Genomic DNA, 20,023 nt, shown 5'->3' with positions numbered 1-20,023 from the left:
CTAGTGGTGTAGCACTAGTGGTTCTCCAGCACTAGCGAAGCACTAGTGGTTCTCCAGCACTAGTGGTTCTCCACACTAGTGGTGAAGCACTAGTGGTTCTCCAGCACTAGTGGTTCTCCAGCACTAGTGGTGTAGCACTAGTGGTTCTCCAGCACGTGTTGTAGCACTAGTGGTTCTCCAGCACTAGTGGTTCTCCAGCACTAGTGGTGTAGCACTAGTGGTTCTCCAGCACTAGTGATTCTCCAGCACTAGTGGTGAAGCACTAGTGGTTCTCCAGCACTAGTGGTGTAGCACTAGTGGTTCTCCAGCACTAGTGTTGTAGCACTAGTGGTTCTCCAGCACTAGTGGTTCTCCAGCACTAGTGGTGTAGCACTAGTGGTTCTCCAGCACTAGTGGTTCTCCAGCACTAGTGGTGTAGCACTAGTGGTTCTCCAGCACTAGTGGTGTAGCACTAGTGGTTCTCCAGGACTAGTGTTCTCCAGCACTATGGTTCTCCAGCACTAGTGGTGTAGCACTAGTGGTTCTCCAGCACTATTGGTGTAGCATTAGTGGTTTTCCAGCACTAGTGGTGTAACACTAGTGGTTCTCCAGCACTAGTGGTTCTCCAGCACTAGTGGTTCTCCAGCACTAGTGGTTCTCCAGCACTAGTGGTGTAGCACTAGTGGTTCTCCAGCACGAGTGGTTCTCCAGCACTAGTGGTGTAGCACTAGTGGTTCTACAGCACTAGTGGTGTGGCACTAGTGGTTCTCCAGCACTAGTGGTTCTCCAGCACGAGTGGTTCTCCAGCACTAGTGGTGTAGCACTAGTGGTTCTCCAGCACTAGTATGTGGCACTAGTGTTCTCCAGCACTAGTAGTGTGGCACTAGTGGTTCTCCAGCACTAGTGGTTCTCCAGCACTAGTGGTGTAGCCTAGTGGTTCTCCAGCACTAGTGGTGTAGCACTAGTGGTTCTCCAGCACTAGTTTTTCTCCAGCACTAGTGGTGAAGCACTAGTGGTTCTCCAGCACTAGTGGTTCTCCAGCACTAGTGGTTCTCCAGGACTAGTGGTGTAGCACTAGTGGTTCTCCAGCACTAGTGGTTCTCCAGGACTAGTGGTGTAGCACTAGTGGTTCTCCAGCACTAGTGGTTCTCCAGGACTAGTGGTGTAGCACTAGTGGTTCTCCCAGCACTAGTGGTGTAGCACTAGTGGTTCTCCAGCACTAGTGGTAGCACTAGTGGTTCTCCAGCACTAGTGGTGTAGCACTAGTGGTTCTCCAGCACTAGTGGTTCTCCAGCACTAGTGGTTCTCCAGCACTAGTGGTTCTCCAGCACTAGTGGTTCTCTAGCACTAGTGGTGTAGCACTAGTGGTTCTCCAGGACTAGTGGTTCTCCAGCACTAGTGGTGTAGCACTAGTGGTTCTCCAGCACTATTGGTGTAGCACTAGTGGTTCTCCAGCACTAGTGGTTCTCCAGCACTAGTGGTGTAACACTAATGGTTCTCCAGCACTAGTGGTTCTCCAGCACTAGTGGTTCTCCAGCACTAGTGGTTCTCCAGCACTAGTGTGTAGCACTAGTGTTCTCCAGCACGAGTGGTTCTCCAGCACTAGTGGTGTAGCACTAGTGGTTCTCCAGCACTAGTGGTGTAGCACTAGTCGTTCTCCAGCACTAGTGGTGTAGCACTAGTGGTTCTCCAGCACTAGTGGTTCTCCAGCTCTAGTGGTTCTCCAGCACTAGTGGTTCTCCAGCACTAGTGGTTCTCCAGCACGAGTGGTTTCTCCAGCACTAGTGGTGTAGCACTAGTGGTTCTCCAGCACTATGGTGTAACACTAGTGTTCTCCAGCACTAGTGGTTCTCCATCACTAGTGGTTCTCCAGCACTAGTGGTGTAGCACTAGTGGTTCTACAGCACTAGTGGTGTAGCACTAGTGGTTCTCCAGCACTAGTGGTGTAGCACTAGTGGTTCTCCAGCACTAGTGGTGTAGCACTAGTGGTTCTCCAGCACTAGTGGTGTAGCACTAGTGGTTCTCCAGCACTAGTGGTGTAGCACTAGTGGTTCTCCCAGCACTAGTGGTGTAGCACTAGTGGTTCTCCAGCACTAGTGGTGTAGCACTAGTGGTTCTCCAGCACTAGTGGTGTAGCACTAGTGGTTCTCCAGCACTAGTGGTGTAGCACTAGTGGTTCTCCAGCACTGGTGGTTCTCCAGCACTAGTGGTTCTCCAGCACTAGTGGTGTAGCACTAGTGGTTCTCCAGCACTAGTGGTGTGGCACTAGTGGTTCTCCAGCACTAGTGGTGAAGCACTAGTGGTTCTCCAGCACTAGTGGTTCTCCAGCACTAGAGGTGAAGCACTAGTGGTTCTCCAGCACTAGTGGTTCTCCAGCACTAGTGGTTCTCCAGCACTAGTGGTGTAGCACTAGTGGTTCTCCAGGACTAGTGGTTCTCCAGCACTAGTGGTGTAGCACTAGTGGTTCTCCAGGACTAGTGGTTCTCCGCACTAGTGGTGTAACACTAGTGGTTCTCCCAGCACTAGTGGTGAAGCACTAGTGGTTCTCCAGCACTAGTGGTTCTCCAGCACTAGTGGTGTAGCACTAGTGGTTCTCCAGCACTAGTGGTTCTCCAGCACTAGTGGTGTGGCACTAGTGGTTCTCCAGCACTAGTGGTGTGGCACTAGTGGTTCTCCAGCACTAGTGGTGTGGCACTAGTGGTTCTCCAGCACTAGTGGTGTAGCACTAGTGGTTCTCCAGCAGTAGTGGTTCTCCAGCACTAGAGGTGTAGCACTAGTGGTTCTCCAGCACTAGTGGTTCTCCAGCACTAGTGGTTCTCCAGCACTAGAGGTGTAGCACTAGTGGTTCTCCAGCACTAGTGGTTCTCCAGCACTAGTGGTTCTCCAGCACTAGTGGTTCTCCAGCACTAGTGGTGTAGCACTAGTGGTTCTCCAGCACTAGTGGTTCTCCAGCACGAGTGGTTCTCCAGCACTAGTGGTGTAGCACTAGTGGTTCTCGAGCACTAGTGGTGTAGCACTAGTGGTTCTCCAGCACTAGTAGTGTGGCACTAGTGGTTCTCCAGCACTAGTGGCTCTCCAGCACTAGTGGTGAAGCACTAGTGGTTCTCCAGCACTAGTGGTGTAGCACTAGTGGTTCTCCAGCACTAGTGGTTCTCCAGCACTAGTGGTGTAGCACTAGGGGTTCTCCAGCACTAGTGGTGTAGCACTAGTGGTTCTCCAGCACTAGTGGTTCTCCAGCACTAGTGGTTCTCCAGCACTAGTGGTTCTCCAGCACTAGTGGTTCTCCAGCACTAGTGGTGTAGCACTAGTGGTTCTCCAGCACTAGTGGTGTAGCACTAGTGGTTCTCCAGCACTAGTGGTTCTCCAGCACTAGTGGTGTAGCACTAGTGGTTCTCCAGCACTAGTGGTGTAGCACTAGTGGTTCTCCAGCACTAGTGGTTCTTCAGCACTAGTGGTGTAGCACTAGGGGTTCTCCAGCACTAGTGGTGTAGCACTAGTGGTGTTGCCCTAGTGGTTCTCCAGCACTAGTGTTCTCCAGCACTAGTGGTGTAGCACTAGTGGTTCTCCAGCACTAGTGGTTCTCCAGCACTAGTGGTGTAGCACTAGTGGTGTAGCACTAGTGGTTCTCCAGCACTAGTGGTTCTCCAGCACTAGTGGTGTAGCACTAGTGGTGTAGCACTAGTGGTTCTCCAGCACTAGTGGTTCTCCAGCACTAGTGGTGTAGCACTAGGGGTTCTCCAGCACTAGTGGTGTAGCACTAGTGGTTCTCCAGCACTAGTGGTGTAGCACTAGTGGTTCTCCAGCACTAGTGGTGTAGCACTAGTGGTTCTCCAGCACTAGTGGTGTAGCACTAGTGGTTCTCCAGCACTAGTGGTTCTCCAGCACTAGTGGTGTAGCACTAGTGGTTCTCCAGCACTAGTGGTGTAGCACTAGTGGTTCTCCAGGACTAGTGGTTCTCCAGCACTAGTGGTTCTCCAGCACTAGTGGTGTAGCACTAGTGGTTCTCCAGCACTATTGGTGTAGTATTAGTGGTTTTCCAGCACTAGTGGTTCTCCAGCACTAGTGGTTCTCCAGCACTAGTGGTTCTCCAGCACTAGTGGTTCTCCAGCACTAGTGGTTCTCCAGCACTAGTGGTGTAGCACTAGTGGTTCTCCAGCACGAGTGGTTCTCCAGCACTAGTGGTGTAGCACTAGTGGTTCTCCAGCACTAGTGGTGTAGCACTAGTGGTTCTCCAGCACGAGTGGTTCTCCAGCACTAGTGGTGTAGCACTAGTGGTTCTCCAGCACTAGTGGTGTGGCACTAGTGGTTCTCCAGCACTAGTGGTTCTCCAGCACGAGTGGTTCTCCAGCACTAGTGGTGTAGCACTAGTGGTTCTCCAGCACTAGTAGTGTGGCACTAGTGGTTCTCCAGCACTAGTGGTTCTCCAGCACTAGTAGTGTGGCACTAGTGGTTCTCCAGCACTAGTGGTTCTCCAGCACTAGTGGTGTAGCACTAGTGGTTCTCCAGCACTAGTGGTGTAGCACTAGTGGTTCTCCAGCACCAGTTTTTCTCCAGCACTAGTGGTGAAGCACTAGTGGTTCTCCAGCACTAGTGGTTCTCCAGCACTAGTGGTTCTCCAGGACTAGTGGTGTAGCACTAGTGGTTCTCCAGCACTAGTGGTGTAGCACTAGTGGTTCTCCAGCACTAGTGGTGTAGCACTAGTGGTTCTCCAGCACTAGTGGTGTAGCACTAGTGGTTCTCCAGCACTAGTGGTTCTCCAGCACTAGTGGTTCTCCAGCACTAGTGGTGTAGCACTAGTGGTTCTCCAGCACTAGTGGTGTAGCACTAGTGGTTCTCCAGGACTAGTGGTTCTCCAGCACTAGTGGTGTAGCACTAGTGGTTCTCCAGCACTATTGGTGTAGCACTAGTGGTTCTCCAGCACTAGTGGTTCTCCAGCACTAGTGGTTCTCCAGCACTAGTGGTGTAACACTAATGGTTCTCCAGCACTAGTGGTTCTCCAGCACTAGTGGTTCTCCAGCACTAGTGGTTCTCCAGCACTAGTGGTGTAGCACTAGTGGTTCTCCAGCACGAGTGGTTCTCCAGCACTAGTGGTGTAGCACTAGTGGTTCTCCAGCACTAGTGGTTCTCCAGCACTAGTGGTTCTCCAGCACTAGTGGTTCTCCAGCACTAGTGGTTCTCCAGCACGAGTGGTTCTCCAGCACTAGTGGTGTAGCACAAGTGGTTCTCCAGCACTAGTGGTGTAACACTAGTGGTTCTCCAGCACTAGTGGTTCTCCAGCACTAGTGGTTCTCCAGCACTAGTGGTGTAGCACTAGTGGTTCTCCAGCACGAGTTGTTCTCCAGCACTAGTGGTGTAGCGCTAGTGGTTCTCCAGCACTAGTGGTGTAGCACTAGTGGTTCTCCAGCACTAGTGGTGTAGCACTAGTGGTTCTCCAGCACTAGTGGTGTAGCACTAGTGGTTCTCCAGCACTAGTGGTGTAGCACTAGTGGTTCTCCAGCACTAGTGGTTCTCCAGCACTAGTGGTTCTCCAGCACGAGTGGTTCTCCAGCACTAGTGGTGTAGCACTAGTGGTTCTCCAGCACTAGTGTTCTCCAGCACTAGTGGTGTAGCACTAGTGGTTCTCCAGCACTAGTGGTGTCACTAGTGGTTCTCCACACTAGTGGTGTAGCACTAGTGGTTCTCCAGCACTAGTGGTTCTCCAGCACTAGTGGTGTAGTACTAGTGGTTCTCCAGCACTAGAGGTGTAGCACTAGTGGTTCTCCAGCACTAGTGGTTCTCCAGCACTATTGGTTCTCCAGCACTAGTGGTGTAACACTAGTGGTTCTCCAGCACTAGTGGTTCTCCAGCACTAGTGGTGTAGCCTAGTGGTTCTCCAGCACTAGTGGTTCTCCAGCACTAGTGGTGTAGCACTAGTGGTTCTCCAGCACTAGTGGTTCTCCAGCTAGTGGTGTAGCACTAGTGGTTCTCCAGCACTAGTGGTTCTCCAGCACTAGTGGTTCTCCAGCAATAGTGGTTCTCCAGCACTAGTGGTTCTCCAGCACTAGTGGTGAAGCACTAGTGGTTCTCCAGCACTAGTGGTGAAGCACTAGTGGTTCTCCAGCACTAGTGGTGAAGCACTAGTGGTTCTCCAGCACTAGTGGTGTAGCACTAGTGGTTCTCCAGCACTAGTGGTGTAGCACTAGTGGTTCTCCAGCACTAGTGGTGTAGCACTAGTGGTTCTCCAGCACTAGTGGTGTAGCACTAGTGGTTCTCCAGCACTAGTGGTTCTCCAGCACTAGTGGTTCTCCAGCAATAGTGGTTCTCCAGCACTAGTGGTTCTCCAGCACTAGTGGTGAAGCACTAGTGTTCTCCAGCATAGTGGTGAAGCACTAGTGTTCTCCAGCACTAGTGGTGAAGCACTAGTGGTTCTCCAGCACTAGTGGTGTAGCACTAGTGGTTCTCCAGCACTAGTGGTGTAGCACTAGTGGTTCTCCAGCACTAGTGGTGTAGCACTAGTGGTTCTCCAGCACTAGTGGTGTAGCACTAGTGGTTCTCCAGCACTAGTGGTGTAGCACTAGTGGTTCTCCAGCACTAGTGGTGTAGCACTAGTGGTTCTCCAGAACTAGTGGTGTAGCACTAGTGGTTCTCCAGCACTAGTGGTGTAGCACTAGTGGTTCTCCAGCACTAGTGGTGTAGCACTAGGGGTTCTCCAGCACTAGTGGTGTAGCACTAGTGGTGTTGCCCTAGTGGTTCTCCAGCACTAGTGGTTCTCCAGCACTAGTGGTGTAGCACTAGTGGTTCTCCAGCACTAGTGGTTCTCCAGCACTAGTGGTGTAGCACTAGTGGTGTAGCACTAGTGGTTCTCCAGCACTAGTGGTTCTCCAGCACTAGTGGTGTAGCACTAGTGGTGTAGCACTAGTGGTTCTCCAGCACTAGTGGTTCTCCAGCACTAGTGGTGTAGCACTAGGGGTTCTCCAGCACTAGTGGTGTAGCACTAGTGGTTCTCCAGCACTAGTGGTGTAGCACTAGTGGTTCTCCAGCACTAGTGGTGTAGCACTAGTGGTTCTCCAGCACTAGTGGTTCTCCAGCACTAGTGGTGTAGCACTAGTGGTTCTCCAGCACTAGTGGTGTAGCACTAGTGGTTCTCCAGGACTAGTGGTTCTCCAGCACTAGTGGTTCTCCAGCACTAGTGGTGTAGCACTAGTGGTTCTCCAGCACTATTGGTGTAGTATTAGTGGTTTTCCAGCACTAGTGGTTCTCCAGCACTAGTGGTTCTCCAGCACTAGTGGTTCTCCAGCACTAGTGGTTCTCCAGCACTAGTGGTTCTCCAGCACTAGTGGTGTAGCACTAGTGGTTCTCCAGCACGAGTGGTTCTCCAGCACTAGTGGTGTAGCACTAGTGGTTCTCCAGCACTAGTTGTGTAGCACTAGTGGTTCTCCAGCACGAGTGGTTCTCCAGCACTAGTGGTGTAGCACTAGTGGTTCTCCAGCACTAGTGGTGTGGCACTAGTGGTTCTCCAGCACTAGTGGTTCTCCAGCACGAGTGGTTCTCCAGCACTAGTGGTGTAGCACTAGTGGTTCTCCAGCACTAGTAGTGTGGCACTAGTGGTTCTCCAGCACTAGTGGTTCCCAGCCATAGTAGTGTGGCACTAGTGGTTCTCCAGCACTAGTGGTTCTCCAGCACTTAGTGGTGTAGCACTAGTGGGTTCTCCAGCACTAGTGGTTGTAGCACTAGTGGTTCTCCAAGCACTAGTTTTTCTCCAGCACTAGTGGTGAAGCACTAGTGGTTCTCCAGCACTAGTGGTTCTCCAGCACTAGTGGTTCTCCAGGCTAGTGGTGTAGCACTAGTGGTTCTCCAGCACTAGTGGTGTAGCACTAGTGGTTCTCCCAGCACTAGTGGTGTAGCACTAGTGGTTCTCCAGCACTAGTGGTGTAGCACTAGTGGTTCTCCAGCACTAGTGGTTCTCCAGCACTAGTGGTTCTCCAGCACTAGTGGTGTAAGCACTAGTGGTTCTCCAGCACTAGTGGTGTAGCCACTAGTGGTTCTCCAGGACTAGTGGTCTCCAGCACTAGTGGTGTAGCACTAGTGGTTCTCCAGCACTATTGGTGTAGCACTAGTGGTTCTCCAGCCACTAGTGGTTCGCCAGCACTAGTGGTCTCTCCAGCACTAGTGGTGTAACACTAATGGTTCTCACAGCACTAGTGTTCTCCAGCACTAGTGGTTCTCCAGCACTAGTGGTTCTCCAGCACTAGTGGTGTAGCACTAGTGGTTCTCCAGCACGAGTGGTTCTCCAGCACTAGTGGTGTAGCACTAGTGGTTCTCCAGCACTAGTGGTTCTCCAGCACTAGTGGTTCTCCAGCACTAGTGGTTCTCCAGCACGAGTGGTTCTCCAGCACTAGTGGTGTAGCACTAGTGGTTCTCCAGCACTAGTGGTGTAACACTAGTGGTTCTCCAGCACTAGTGGTTCTCCAGCACTAGTGGTGTAGCACTAGTGGTTCTCCAGCACGAGTTGTTCTCCAGCACTAGTGGTGTAGCGCTAGTGGTTCTCCAGCACTAGTGGTGTAGCACTAGTGGTTCTCCAGCACTAGTGGTGTAGCACTAGTGGTTCTCCAGCACTAGTGGTGTAGCACTAGTGGTTCTCCAGCACTAGTGGTGTAGCACTAGTGGTTCTCCAGCACTAGTGGTTCTCCAGCACTAGTGGTTCTCCAGCACGAGTGGTTCTCCAGCACTAGTGGTGTAGCACTAGTGGTTCTCCAGCACTAGTGGTTCTCCAGCACTAGTGGTGTAGCACTAGTGGTTCTCCAGCACTAGTGGTGTAGCACTAGTGGTTCTCCAGCACTAGTGGTGTAGCACTAGTGGTTCTCCAGCACTAGTGGTTCTCCAGCACTAGTGGTGTAGTACTAGTGGTTCTCCAGCACTAGAGGTGTAGCACTAGTGGTTCTCCAGCACTAGTGGTTCTCTAGCACTATTGGTTCTCCAGCACTAGTGGTGTAACACTAGTGGTTCTCCAGCACTAGTGGTTCTCCAGCACTAGTGGTGTAGCACTAGTGGTTCTCCAGCACTAGTGGTTCTCCAGCACTAGTGGTTCTCCAGCACTAGTGGTGTAGCACTAGTGGTTCTCCAGCACTAGTGGTTCTCCAGCACTAGTGGTGTAGCACTAGTGGTTCTCCAGCACTAGTGGTTCTCCACACTAGTGGTTCTCCAGCACTAGTGGTTCTCCGCACTAGTGGTTCTCAGCACTAGTGGTTCTCCAGCACTAGTGGTTCTCCAGCACTAGTGGTGAAGCACTAGTGGTTCTCCAGCACTAGTGGTGAAGCACTAGTGTTCTCCAGCACGAGTGGTGAAGCACTAGTGGTTCTCAAGCACTAGCACTAGTGGTGTAGCACTAGTGGTTCTCCAGCACTAGTGGTGTAGCACTAGTGGTTCTCCAGCACTAGTGGTGTTAGCACTAGTGGTTCTCCAGCACTAGTGGTGTAGCACTAGTGGTTCTCCAGCACTAGTGGTGTAGCACTAGTGGTTCTCCAGGCACTAGTGGTGTAGCACTAGTGGTTCTCCAGAACTAGTGGTGTAGCACTAGTGGTTCTCCAGCACTAGTGGTGTAGCACAGTGGTTTCTCCAGCACTAGTGGTGGTAGCACTAGTGGTTTCTCCAGCACTAGTGGTTCTCCAGCACTAGTGGTTCTCCAGCACTAGTGGTTCTCCAGCACTAGTGTTCTCCAGCACCTAGTGGTTCTCCAGCACTAGTGGTACTCCAGCACTAGTGGTTCTCCAGCACTAGTGGTTCTCCAGCACTAGTGGTCTAGCACTAGTGGTTCTCCAGCACTAGTGGTGAAGCACTAGTGGTTCTCCAGCACTAGTGGTGAAGCACTAGTGGTTCTCCAGCACTAGTGGTGAAGCACTAGTGGTTCTCCAGCACTAGTGGTTCTCCAGCACTAGTGGTTCTCCAGCACTAGTGGTGTAGCACTAGTGGTTCTCCAGCACTAGTGGTGTAGCACTAGTGGTTTTCCACACTAGTGGTGTAGCACTAGTGGGTCTCCAGCACTAGTGGTGTAGCACTAGTGGTTCTCCAGGCACTAGTGGTGTAGCACTAGTGGTTCTCCAGCACTAGTGTTCTCCAGCACTAGTGGTGTAGCACTGTAGTGGTTCTCCAGCACTAGTGGTGTAGCACTAGTGGTTTCTCCAGCACTAGTAGTGAGCAACTAGTGGTGTAGCACTAGTGGTTCACCAGCACTAGTGGTGTAGCACTAGTGGTTCTACCAGCACTAGTGGTGTAGCACTAGTGGTTCTCCAGCACTAGCGAAGCACTAGTGGTTCTCCAGCACTAGTGGTTCTCCAGCACTAGTGGTGTAGCACTAGTGGTTCTCCAGCACTAGTGGGTTCTCCAGCACTAGTGGTGTAGCACTAGTGGTTCTCCGCACTAGTGTTGTAGCACTAGTGGTTCTCCAGCACTAGTGGTGTAGCACTAGTGGTTCTCCAGCACTACTGGTTCTCCAGCACTAGTGGTGAGCACTAGTGGTTCCTCCAGCACTAGTGGTGAAGCACTAGTGGTTCTCCAGCACTAGTGGTGTAGCACTAGTGGTTCTCCAGCACTAGTGTTGTAGCACTAGTGGTTCTCCAGCACTAGTGGTTCTCCAGCACTAGTGGTGTAGCACTAGTGGTTCTCCAGCACTAGTGGTTCTCCAGCACTAGTGGTTCCCCAGCACTAGTGGTGTATGCACTAGTGGTGTCTCCAGCACTAGTGGTGAAGCACTAGTGGTTCGCCAGCACTTAGTGGTGGTGGCACTAGGGGTTCTCCAGCACTAGTGGTGAAGCACTAATGGTCTCCAGCACTAGTGTTCTCCAGCACTAGTGGTGTAGCACTAGTGGTTCTCCAGCACTAGTGGTGAAGCACTAGTGGTTCTCCAGCACTAGTGGTGTAGCACTAGTGGTTCTCAGCGCTAGTGTGTAGCACTAGTGGTTTCTCAGCACTAGTGGTTCTCCAGCACTAGTGGTTCTCTCAGAACTAGTGGTGTAGCACTAGTGGGTTCTCCAGAACTAGTGGTGTAGCACTAGTGGTTCTCCAGCACTAGTGGTGTAGCCACTAGTGGTTCCTCCAGCACTAGTAGTTCTCAGCCCTAGTGGTTCTCCAGCACTAGTGGTGTGGCACTAGTGGTTCTCCAGCACTAGTGTGAAGCAACTAGTGGTTCTCCAGCACTAGTGGTTCTCCAGCACTAGTGGTGTAGCACTAGTTGTTCTCCAGCACTAGTGGTGAAGCACTAGTGGTTCTCCAGCACTAGTGGTGAAGCACTAGTGGTTCTCCAGCACTAGTGGTGTAGCACTAGTGGTTCTCAGCACTAGTGGTGTAGCACTAGTGGTTCTCAGCACTAGTGGTTCTCCAGCACTAGTGGTTCTCCAGCACTAGTGGTTCTCCAGCACTAGTGGTGTAGCACTAGTGGTGTAGCACTAGTGGTTCTCCAGCACTAGTGGTTCTCCAGCACTAGTGGTGTAGCACTAGTGGTTCTCAGCACTAGTGGTGTAGCACTAGTGGTTCTCCAGCACTAGTGGTGTAGCACTAGTGGTTCTCCAGCACTAGTGGTGTAGCACTAGTGGTTCTCCAGCACTAGTGGTGTAGCACTAGTGGTTCTCCAGCACTAGTGGTGTAGCACTAGTGGTTCTCCAGAACTAGTGGTGTAGCACTAGTGGTTCTCCAGCACTAGTGGTGTAGCACTAGTGGTTCTCCAGCACTAGTGGTGTAGCACTAGTGGTTCTCCAGCACTAGTGGTTCTCCAGCACTAGTGGTTCTCCAGCACTAGTGGTTCTCCAGCACTAGTGGTTCTCCAGCACTAGTGGTTCTCCAGCACTAGTGGTACTCCAGCACTAGTGGTTCTCCAGCACTAGTGGTTCTCCAGCACTAGTGGTCTAGCACTAGTGGTTCTCCAGCACTAGTGGTGAGCACTAGTGGTTCTCCAGCACTAGTGGTGAAGCACTAGTGGTTCTCCAGCACTAGTGGTGAAGCACTAGTGGTTCTCCAGCACTAGTGGTTTCTCCAGCCTAGTGGTTCTCCAGCACTAGTGGTTCTCCAGCACTAGTGGTGTAGCACTAGTGGTTCTCCAGCACTAGTGGTGTAGCACTAGTGGTTTTCCAGCACTAGTGGTGTAGCACTAGTGGTTCTCCAGCACTAGTGGTGTAGCACTAGTGGTTCTCCAGCACTAGTGGTGTAGCACTAGTGGTTCTCCAGCACTAGTGGTTCTCCAGCACTAGTGGTTCTCCAGCACTAGTGGTGTAGCACTAGTGGTTCTCCAGCACTAGTGGTTCTCCAGCACTAGTGGTGTAGCACTAGTGGTTCTCCAGCACTAGTGGTGTAGCACTAGTGGTTCTCCAGCACTAGTAGTGAAGCACTAGTGGTGTAGCACTAGTGGTGTAGCACTAGTGGTTCACCAGCACTAGTGGTGTAGCACTAGTGGTTCACCAGCACTAGTGGTGTAGCACTAGTGGTTCTCCAGCACTAGCGAAGCACTAGTGGTTCTCCAGCACTAGTGGTTCTCCAGCACTAGTGGTGAAGCACTAGTGGTTCTCCAGCACTAGTGGTTCTCCAGCACTAGTGGTGTAGCACTAGTGGCTCTCCAGCACTAGTGTTGTAGCACTAGTGGTTCTCCAGCACTAGTGGTGTAGCACTAGTGGTTCTCCAGCACTAGTGGTTCTCCAGCACTAGTGGTGAAGCACTAGTGGTTCTCCAGCACTAGTGGTGTAGCACTAGTGGTTCTCCAGCACTAGTGTTGTAGCACTAGTGGTTCTCCAGCACTAGTGGTTCTCCAGCACTAGTGGTGTAGCACTAGTGGTTCTCCAGCACTAGTGGTTCTCCAGCACTAGTGGTTCCCCAGCACTAGTGGTGTAGCACTAGTGGTTCTCCAGCACTAGTGGTGAAGCACTAGTGGTTCTCCAGCACTAGTGGTGTGGCACTAGTGGTTCTCCAGCACTAGTGGTGAAGCACTAATGGTTCTCCAGCACTAGTGGTTCTCCAGCACTATTGGTGTAGCACTAGTGGTTCTCCAGCACTAGTGGTGAAGCAATAGTGGTTCTCCAGCACTAGTGGTGTAGCACTAGTGGTTCTCAGCGCTAGTGGTGTAGCACTAGTGGTTCTCAGCACTAGTGGTTCTCCAGCACTAGTGGTTCTCCAGAACTAGTGGTGTAGCACTAGTGGTTCTCCAGCACTAGTAGTTCTCCAGCCCTAGTGGTTCTCCAGCACTAGTGGTGTGGCACTAGTGGTTCTCCAGCACTAGTGGTGAAGCACTAGTGGTTCTCCAGCACTAGTGGTTCTCCAGCACTAGTGGTGTAGCACTAGTTGTTCTCCAGCACTAGTGGTGAAGCACTAGTGGTTCTCCAGCACTAGTGGTGAAGCACTAGTGGTTCTCCAGCACTAGTGGTGTAGCACTAGTGGTTCTCAGAACTAGTGGTGTAGCACTAGTGGTTCTCCAGCACTAGTGGTGTAGCACTAGTGGTTCTCCAGCACTAGTAGTTCTCCAGCCCTAGTGGTTCTCCAGCACTAGTGGTGTGGCACTAGTGGTTCTCCAGCACTAGTGGTGAAGCACTAGTGGTTCTCCAGCACTAGTGGTTCTCCAGCACTAGTGGTGTAGCACTAGTTGTTCTCCAGCACTAGTGGTGAAGCACTAGTGGTTCTCCAGCACTAGTGGTGAAGCACTAGTGGTTCTCCAGCACTAGTGGTGTAGCACTAGTGGTTCTCAGCACTAGTGGTGTAGCACTAGTGGTTCTCAGCACTAGTGGTTCTCCAGCACTAGTGGTTCTCCAGCACTAGTGGTTCTCCAGCACTAGTGGTGTAGCACTAGTGGTGTAGCACTAGTGGTTCTCCAGCACTAGTGGTTCTCCAGCACTAGTGGTTCTCCAGCACTAGTGGTGTAGCACTAGTGGTTCTCAGCACTAGTGGTGTAGCACTAGTGGTTCTCAGCACTAGTGGTGTAGCACTAGTGGTTCTCAGCACTAGTGGTTCTCCAGCACTAGTTGTGTAGCACTAGTGGTTCTCCAGCACTAGTTGTGTAGCACTAGTGGTTCTCCAGCACTAGTGGTTCAGCACTAGTGGTTCTCAGCACTAGTGGTTCTCCAGCACTAGTGGTTCTCCAGCACTAGTGGTGAAGCACTAGTGGTTCTCCAGCACTAGTGGTTCTCCAGCACTAGTGGTTCTCCAGCACTAGTGGTTCTCCAGCACTAGTGGTGTAGCACTAGTGGTTCTCCAGCACTAGTGGTTCTCCAGCACTAGTGGTTCTCCAGCACTAGTGGTTCTCAGCACTAGTGGTTCTCCAGCACTAGTGGTTCTCCAGCACTAGTGGTTCTCCAGCACTAGTGGTGTGACACTAGTGGTTCTCCAGCATTAGTGGTTCTCCAGCACTAGTGGTGAAGCACTAGTGGTTCTCCAGCACTAGTGGTGAAGCACTAGTGGTTCTCCAGCACTATTGGTGTAGCACTAGTGGTTCTCAGCACTAGTGGTTCTCCAGCACTAGTGGTTCTCCAGCACTAGTGGTGTAGCACTAGTGGTTCTCCAGCACTAGTGGTGTAGCACTAGTGGTTCTCCAGCACTAGTGGTGTAGCACTAGTGGTTCTCCAGCACTAGTGGTGTAGCACTAGTGGTTCTCCAGGACTAGTGGTGAAGCACTAGTGGTTCTCCAACACTAGTTGTTCTCCAGCACTAGTGGTTCTCTAGCACTAGTGGTTCTCCAGCACTAGTGGTGTAGCACTAGAGGTTCTCCAGCACTAGTGGTTCTCCAGCACTAGTGGTTCTCCAGCACTAGTGGTTCTCCAGCACTAGTGGTACTCCAGCACTAGTGGTTCTCCAGCACTAGTGGTTCTCCAGCACTAGTGGTTCTCCAGCACTAGTTGTGTAGCACTAGTGGTTCTCAGCACTAGTGGTGTAGCACTAGTGGTTCTCCAGCACTAGTGGTGAAGCACTAGTGGTTCTCCAGCACTAGTGGTGAAGCACTAGTGGTTCTCCAGCACTAGTTGTTCTCCAGCACTAGTGGTTCTCTAGCACTAGTGGTTCTCCAGCACTAGTGGTGTAGCACTAGAGGTTCTCCAGCACTAGTGGTTCTCCAGCACTAGTGGTTCTCCAGCACTAGTGGTTCTCCAGCACTAGTGGTTCTCCAGCACTAGTGGTGTAGCACTAGAGGTTCTCCAGCACTAGTGGTTCTCCAGCACTAGTGGTTCTCCAGCACTAGTGGTTCTCCAGCACTAGTGGTTCTCCAGCACTAGTGGTTCTCCAGCACTAGTTGTGTAGCACTAGTGGTTCTCAGCACTAGTGGTGTAGCACTAGTGGTTCTCAGCACTAGTGGTTCTCCAGCACTAGTGGTTCTCCAGCACTAGTGGTTCTCCAGCACTAGTGGTGTAGCACTAGTGGTTCTCCAGCACTAGTGGTGTAGCACTAGTGGTTCTCCAGCACTAGTGGTGTAGCACTAGTGGTTCTCAGCACTAGTGGTGTAGCACTAGTGGTTCTCAGCACTAGTGGTTCTCCCGCACTAGTGGTTCTCCAGCACTAGTGGTTCTCCAGCACTAGTGGTTCTCCAGCACTAGTGGTTCTCCAGCACTAGTGGTGTAGCACTAGTGGTTCTCCAGCACAAGTGGTTCTCCAGCACTAGTGGTTCTCCAGCACTAGTGGTGTGGCACTAGTGGTTCTCCAGCACTAGTGGTGTAGCACTAGTGGTTCTCCAGCACTAGTGGTGTAGCATTAGTGGTTCTCCAGCACTAGTGGTGTAGCATTAGTGGTTCTCCAGCACTAGTGGTGTAGCACTAGTGGTTCTCCAGCACTAGTGGTGAAGCACTAGTGGTTCTCCAGCACTAGTGGTTCTCCAGCACTAGTGGTTCTCCAGCACTAGTGGTTCTCCAGCACTAGTGATTCTCAGCACTAGTGGTTCTCCAGCACTAGTGGTTCTCCAGCACTAGTGGTGAAGCACTAGTGGTTCTCCAGCACTAGTGGTTCTCCAGCACTAGTGGTGTGGCACTAGTGGTTCTACAGCACTAGTGGTGAAGCACTAGTGGTTCTCCAGCACTAGTGGTGTAGCACTAGTGGTTCTCCAGCACTAGTGGTGCAGCACTAGTGGTTCTCCAGCACTAGTGGTGAAGCACTAGTGGTTCTCCAGCACTAGTGGTGTAGCACTAGTGGTTCTCAGCACTAGTGGTGTAGCACTAGTAGTTCTCAGCACTAGTGGTGTAGCACTAGTGGTTCTCAGCATTAGTGGTTCTCCAGCACTAGTGGTTCTCAGCACTAGTGGTGTAGCACTAGTGTTTCTCCAGCACTAGTGGTTCTCCAGCACTAGTGGTTCTCCAGCACTAGAGGTGTAGCACTAGTGGTTCTCCAGCACTAGTGGTTCTCCAGCACTAGAGGTGTAGCACTAGTGGTTCTCCAGCACTAGTGGTTCTCCAGCACTAGTGGTTCTCCAGCACTAGAGGTGTAGCACTAGTGGTTCTCCAGCACTAGTGGTTCTCCAGCACTAGAGGTGTAGCACTAGTGGTTCTCCAGCACTAGTGGTTCTCCAGCACTAGAGGTGTAGCACTAGTGGTTCTCCAGCACTAGTGGTTCTCCAGCACTAGTGGTTCTCCAGCACTAGTGGTTCTCCAGCACTAGTGGTTCTCCAGCACTAGGAGTGTCCTCGTGTTCCAGTTCCCTCTACAACCAAGCAACGTGGCCTTTTGATAGTAATTGGTAAATTCTCGCACTCAAATTGTGAATGCTAATATGAATGTGTTTTATTAAGGTTAAAGAACGCAGACGACGTTGTCAAACACACCAAGATGACAGTAGACTTAAGTGAGAGAGTGGGAGAGTGAGTGTGTGAGAGAGTGTGAGTGTGAGTGTGAGTGTGAGTGTGTGTGTGTGTGTGTGTGTGTGTGTGTGTGTGTGTGTGTGTGTGTGAGTGTGAGTGTGTGTGTACTCATCTAGTTGTGTCTGCAGGATCGAGCATTGACTCTTGGATCCCGCCTTTCGACCATCGGTTGTTTACAGCAATGACTCCTGTCCTATTTCCCTATCATACCTGGTTTTAAAATTATGAATAGTATTTGCTTCCACAACCTGTTCCTGAAGTGCATTCCATTTCCCCACTACTCTCACGCTAAAAGAAAACTTCCTAACATCTCTGTGACTCATCTGAGTTTCAAGCTTCCATCCATGTCCTCTCGTTCTGTTACTATTCCGTGTGAACATTTCGTCTATGTCCACTCTGTCAATTCATCTGAGTATCTTATACGTTCCTATCATGTCCCCCCTCTCCCTTCTTCTTTCTAGTGTCGTAAGGCACAGTTCCCTCAGGCGCTCTTCATACCCCATCCCTCGTAGCTCTGGGACGAGTCTCGTTGCAAACCTCTGAACCTTTTCCAGTTTCATTATATGCTTCTTCAGATGGGGACTCCATGATGAGGCGGCATACTCTAAGACTGGCCTTACGTAGGCAGTGTAAAGCGCCCTAAATGCCTCCTTACTTAGGTTTCTGAATGATGTTCTAACTTTTGCCAGTGTAGAGTACGCTGCTGTCGTTATCCTATTAATATGTGCCTCAGGAGATAGATTAGGTGTTACGTCCACCCCCAGGTCTCTTTCACGCGTCGTTACAGGTAGGCTGTTCCCCTTCATTGTGTACTGTCCCTTTGGTCTCCTATCTCCTAGTCCCATTTCCATAACTTTACATTTGCTCGTGTTGAATTCTAGTAGCCATTTCTCTGACCATCTCTGCAATCTGTTCAGGTCCTCTTGGAGGATCCTGCAATCCTCATCTGTCACAACTCTTCTCATCAACTTTGCATCATCCGCAAACATCGACATGTAGGACTCTACGCCTGTAAACATGTCGTTAACATATACAAGAAATAGAATTGGTCCCAGCACCGATCCTTGTGGTACTCCACTTGTTACTGTTCGCCAGTCCGACTTCTCGCCCCTTACCGTAACTCTTTGGCTCCTTCCTGTTAGGTAGTTCCTTATCCATTCTAGGACCTTTCCCCCCACCCCCGCCTGCCTCTCGAGCTTGAACAGCAGTCTCATGTGCGGTACTGTATCAAAGGATTTTTGGCAGTCCAGAAATATGCAGTCTGCCCAACCATCTCTGTCCTGTCTTATCCTCGTTATTTTATCATAGAATTCCAGAAGGTTTGTTAGGCACGATTTCCCTGTCCAGAACCCATGTTGATGTTTGTTCACAAACCTAATGTTCTCCAGGTGTGCAACCAGTCGCAGCCTAATTATTCTTTCCAGTATTTTACAGGGGATGCTTGTCAGTGATACAGGTCTGTAGTTAAGTGCCTCCTCCCTATCTCCTTTCTTGAAGATCGGCACGACATTTGCCTTCTTCCAGCAACTGGGCAATTCTCCTGACATAAGTGACTCATTAAAGATCATTGCCAGAGGCACGCTGAGGGCCTGTGCTGCTTCTTTTAGTATCCACGGTGATACTTTGTCTGGTCCAACTGCTTTAGTTGCATCTAGAGTTGTCAACTGTTTCATTACCTCCTCTGCTGTCACCTCTATATCTGATAGTCTTTCATCTAGGGTAACCCCTTCCAACAATGGGAGCTGCTCAGGCTCGGTAGTGAACACTCCATGGAAACTGGCATTCAGTGCCTCGCAGATTTCCTTGTCACTTTCAGTATATGCCCCCTCTGTCTTCCTTAGTCTTGTCACTTGGTCGTTCACCGACATTTTTCTTCTTATATGACTGTGTAGTAACTTAGGTTGTTTTTTCGCTTTGATTGCAATATCGTTCTCATAGTCCCTTTCCGATGTTCGTCTTATGTTAATGTAATCGTTCCTAGCTCTGTTGTATCTGCTTCTGTTGTCCTCTGTTCTTTGTCTTCTGTACTTCCTCCACTCCCGTCTGCTGGCCATTTTTGCTTCCTGACACTGTCTATTAAACCATGGGTTATTATATTCCTTCTTATTTTTTCCCTTTACCGTTGGTATAAATCTCTCTTCGGCCTCCTGGCATTTCTGTATGACTAGGTCCATCATATCTTGGACTGTTTTTCCTCTAATGTCTTCCTCCCACTGCACTTCACCCAGATAGTCCCTTATCCTCATATAGTCCCCTTTCCTGTAGTCAGCTCTCCTTTCCCAGATCTCTTGTCCCATGGTCATAAGTTTGAATTCCATCATGTAGTCAAAGACTAGGACACAATGATCACTGGCCCCTAGAGGTATTTCATGCTCTAAATTCTCGATATCTTCTACGTTCTGGGTGAAAATCAGGTCTAATAGGCTCGGTGCATCTCCTCCTCTTTCCCTTGTGTCTTCCTTCACATGTTGTGTCAGGAAATTCCTGTCTATAACATCTACTAATTTTGCTCCCCACGTTTCGTCCCCTCCATGGGGATTCCTTGATTCCCAATTTATCTCTCCATGATTTAGGTCCCCCATGATCAGCAGCTTCGCTCTCATTCTGTGGGCTAGTGTTGCTGCCTTCTGCAGTTCATCTATACATGCTTTGTTGTTGTCATCATACTCCTGCCTGGGTCTTCTACTGTTTGGTGGGGGATTGTAGATTACCAGGATCACAATCTTCCTCCCATCTACTGTCAGAGTTCCATGTATGAAGCTTGTGCACTCATTGGTAACTCGATTTCCCAGGTCTTCAAACTTCCATTTCCGCTTTATTAGGAGTGCTACTCCCCCTCCCTGTCTCTGTGTCCTCTCTTTTCGTATCACCTGGTACCCTTCAGGAAAGATTGCATCTGAGATCATGTCATTAATTTTAGTTTCCACAATTGCAACTATGTCAGGATCTGCTTCACTCACTCTTTCTTTTATCTCTTCTGCTTTATTAGATACCCCATCAGCATTGGTGTACCAAACCTTGAGATTCTTCATGGAAACTCTTGTACCAGAGTTCTCCCTTTCTCTGGGGGTCTGGGGGGATCTGGGGGATGTCTGGGGGGTGACTGGGGGCAGAGGGGATCTGGGGGATCTGGGGGGTGTCTGGGGGATGACTGGGGGCGGGGAGGGTCCGGGGGATGTCCGGGGGGATCCGGGGGGTGTCTGGGGGGGTCCGGGGGGTGTATGGGGGATGAAAGAGTTCAGGAGGGGGGTGTTCAGAAAG

This window comes from Procambarus clarkii, chromosome 44, assembly GCF_040958095.1.
Source record: "Procambarus clarkii isolate CNS0578487 chromosome 44, FALCON_Pclarkii_2.0, whole genome shotgun sequence".
Taxonomy (NCBI): domain Eukaryota; kingdom Metazoa; phylum Arthropoda; class Malacostraca; order Decapoda; family Cambaridae; genus Procambarus; species Procambarus clarkii.
This window is presented reverse-complemented; position numbering follows the sequence as displayed.